The sequence below is a fragment of the Triticum dicoccoides genome, chromosome 3B (genome assembly GCF_002162155.2).
Source record: "Triticum dicoccoides isolate Atlit2015 ecotype Zavitan chromosome 3B, WEW_v2.0, whole genome shotgun sequence".
In the NCBI taxonomy this organism is placed as follows: domain Eukaryota; kingdom Viridiplantae; phylum Streptophyta; class Magnoliopsida; order Poales; family Poaceae; genus Triticum; species Triticum dicoccoides.
Genome location: NC_041385.1, coordinates 559508092 through 559512117, shown reverse-complemented (window position 1 = coordinate 559512117; position 4026 = coordinate 559508092). Strand labels below are relative to the sequence as shown.

Genomic DNA, 4026 nt, shown 5'->3' with positions numbered 1-4026 from the left:
CACCGCGGCCCTCCCGGCCACCGCGGCCCTCCCGGCCACCGCGGCGTGCCCCGCGGCCCTCCCCGCCACCGCAGCCCGCCCCTCCACCGAGCCAGGCCACGGCGTCGCCCCCTTCCCGCGGCATCGGTATCGGTCGGGTGTGTCTCGGTCCAGATGCATACATAGGCTGGCGGAGGGCATCGTTTTCCTCCGGATTCCCTTCCCACCGGGCTGCTTCGTCACCAGATCCGTCGTCCACTGACCCCATCCTCTATACATACGGTACGGTACCAACGCCTCTCCCATTCCGTATCGTATCTCTACAAAGTTCCATCGTTTCAGCGCTTCACTTGTTATTATTACTCTCTCACGAGATCGATTTCCAACCCCACCGCAACAACAAGAAAAAGATCGATTTCCAACTAAGACAGAATCATTTTGATTCAGAAACCTGGGAGATAATTCAGATTCAGGTTCTAGAAATATTTCAGATTCAGTAAGGCTTGGGACTAGGGAAAGAAGAGTGCACGAATAAGTATAATAATGCGTCTGAAATTACAGTTTGTTCCTATCTGATTCTGACGATACCTACTTTCAAGGTCCACTTCTTACAAAGTACGTAGTAGTAACATGTGTTTTCCTTATGGAAACTCAAGTCTCTTTTCTTTACTAAACGAAATTAATATCAGCTCCAGTTTGATCATTTGATGGCATAGGTTTTGAGAATAACATAGTATTAACACTGCAATTTTTATGGGTAACCAAACACCTCACTGTAATTAAAACTTTAGTATTAAACGAAACTACAGTATTGTTAGAATACTTTGAAAATACTGTGCTATCAAACGGGGCCTTAGTATGGGGTGGGGCTGCGAGTGCATGGAACGGTGGCTCAGCTCGGCTCAGCCGGCGGGAAGGAGTGAGAGGGACATATGAGCTGGTTGTTTCTTCCTCCGGGCTCCTGATGGGATGGCCCGTATGTTAGCTAGCTGAGCATGTTGATCAGCTCCGGCCAGCAGGCGTGTGCTTGCACTGCTAATGGCCAGGTAGCTGAGGCCCCGTTTGATAACAAAGTATTTTCTAAGTATTCTTAGAATACTGCAGCTTTTTATAATACTGTGGTTTTTATTACAAAGGTTTGTTTGATTGTCTCTAAAAACTGTGATTTTAATACTGCAGTTTTTTGCAAACTACAATATTTTCTCTGCATAAAAAAGAGAACCACATACCTCTTTTTTTAAAACTGAGCTCACTGAGGAGAAAAGAGAGTCTCTCGCTCAGACCTTCTTCTCAACATCCTCTTTTTACTTCTATATGCAAACTTGGACATATACATCTGGTGGGGTGGTCCTTGTGTGCATGGTTATATTGACAATGCAGCCTCACTATTACTCCTAGTAGTTATCGGCAGCAATTTAAAAGAATCTCACCAAGTTATTGAACTGCAGAATAAGGCCCCTTGTGTGTATTAAAACTGAAACTTCTGGCTGCACTTGTCTCGTTGAGATTTACAGAACTGCACTTGATATTAACTAGATCATTATCTCTAATTTTGAGATAAATATGGAAGTGTAGTGCTGATTGTGTAGCAGCTACAGTTTTGACAGGATAAAAGAATTACTCCTAGTTAGTATCTCATATGAGATGTTTGTGTAGGAATATATCACTAGCTTATATGATAGTTAGCTCTATTTATGTAGTTTGCATGCACTTTCTACACACATATTGCAATGTGATTGTTTGCTGATATGCTTTAAGTAGTGATGTTCATGCTGTTTCTACATGACAAGTAAAAACAACACGAGTATATGGGCTTACATGAGTTCTGCTAGTTGAGTTTCTTTGATAAAATGTTCACTTTGAATTTCTAATTGATGTAGACTCTCACATCTTTATTTTGGAATCAGACGGTATTTGTTCTTGGTCATTTTACGACACTGTCTTGTAAGGGAGAAAGGCTTGGTCTCTCTATTTGGCTGTTGTTTTAGCTCTTGCAGATTGCCATATATGACGTGCTGATTGTTTTTAGCTCTTGACATAGTTAAACTTTGGATGCCCTAGTGCCTGCTGCTTATGTTTGTTTACTCGGTTTGAACTCTGAATGATATGTTGTTATCCTGATTGCAGGTCTGATGAGTTGGTTTTGCTTGTGTTGTGAGGAGGCATGTTGTGGTTAACATCGAGTCAGGGTGCCTACCTTTGTATTTGAATCTGTGAGGTAATGAAGGCAAAAAAGAAGTTTCTACTTGCACTGTTCTTGCAAGGAAACAGAGACAAACTTGTGGTTACTGAAGCATTACTCTGTAGTTTCTACTTGCTCTGTCAAATACATTCTGTTGTTGATCATCTTCAGTAAATTCTAAGCCTCAGCTACTCTGTTGTTAAAGCTTCCCTGTTACAGTTTTATATTTATTAGATAGGTTCGCTACTCTGAAAAAAAGGTTAGTTGCTGATTTAGCATCACAGGAGGGTACCAACTAAGAACTTTTGGAGTGACAACAAAATTTAATTAAAGGGGAAAAACTGTTTGTTTGAGCTTCCAATTTCCCTCACCTCTCTTACCTTTTTCCAGATCTGGACCGTCAACCGCCATGACCATGATCAACGCGTCCTCGGCCTCCTAGACGAGGATGGAATGAGCAGGGCAAGAGAAGAGGAGGGAGCAGGCCGACGCCCGACGGTGACCTGACCATCCTCCTGGATCTCACCGGCAACCCCCTGGCCTGGAGGCCGCCCGCCCGCCCGCCGTCAGTGCGGGGCCTGCGGCACCACTTCCTCGTGCTCCTCCTTAACATCCAGTGAGGCTTTGCTTCTCACCATCCCCTCTATTCCACCATGTTTTTTTGTAATTTTTGCCCATGATGTTGCTTCGCACTTTATTCATATATTGTATTTGGCACAGGTTCATATGTTCACAAGAGTTATCTGTGATGCTGCTTGCACAGTTCAAGAAAATCATATCGTCTGTTGGCACTTTGTCCATGTATTTTAACATTGCGTGTTTTCATTTTGTGATTTGGGTGCATTGTTTCCTGATTAACATGAATTAATGGATCTACACAAGCAAGGCACTTATTAACTTGGCACTGTTAATTAAGAAAATTTGATGAAGCACGCACTGTTAATTTCAGCAGCACTTTTTGCCTTTGCATGTGAATTAATGGATATGGCACCTTCTTATACAAATCAATGGATTTGGCACTTAGTGTTATGAATCTTATGAATAAGTTAACGTCACTGATGTGTATGATATGTATGCATACTTGGAACATTATGATATGTATGCATACTTGAATGGTAGTAACTTGAATGCATCAACATTAGTGCTATAGAGTTGTTATCCGAGCTAGTTCTGTTTACTTTTAATATAGGTCTAGTAGTCACCAGTACTTACATCCTATGCTATAGTAGTCCTTGTTCATATTTACTAGCTAAGTTTGCTTGTCCTGGGGATCTACATACATGCCATTCGTGTTTCACGCTTTCTCTGAAATGAAATAATAAGGTGCACTTTCCAGGGACCAGGACGACCACCGGGACCTCCATGACGATGACGAAGCCCCGCACATGGTCGAGCTCGATGGAACAACAGTGCCTCGGTGTGGTGCAGCCGAGTTGGGCCAACGACTACGTTATGGTCCTCGTTATGGTCGAGTTTTTGTTTTGACCTTGTGAAACTTGCTACCTATGGATGAAACTGTGTAATATTGATGAAACTATGTATATGTACGGATGAAACTTGCTACTATTGGTAACATGTGTTGGATACATATGTGTTCATGACTATTGGTAATATGTGTTGAATATGCTATATTGGTCATATAAATCTATTTGTGTTTGATTTCTATGAAAATGAATTGATATAAGAAAAAACAAAATTAAATGGGGCAATATAGTCACTTTGCCATCTGCTGGCAGATGGCAAAGAGCTTTGCCATCAGCTGGCAGATGGCAAAGAGGCCACGTGTCATCTACATGTAACTTTTGGGCTGGCCTATTTGGGCTCTTTGCCATCTGACAGCAGATGGCAAACCTCTTTGCCATCTG

At 42.3% G+C, this 4026-nt stretch overlaps 1 long non-coding RNA gene across 1 annotated transcript; it reads left to right on the top strand.

Moving 5' to 3' along the window:
* Positions 1–40: 40 nt before the first annotated feature.
* Positions 41–3727, top strand: LOC119281543. The gene is made up of 4 exons (XR_005138459.1): positions 41–261; positions 2107–2197; positions 2552–2777; positions 3498–3727. It is a non-coding gene; the product is annotated as an uncharacterized LOC119281543 (long non-coding RNA).
* The last annotated feature ends 299 nt before the right edge of the window (positions 3728–4026 follow it).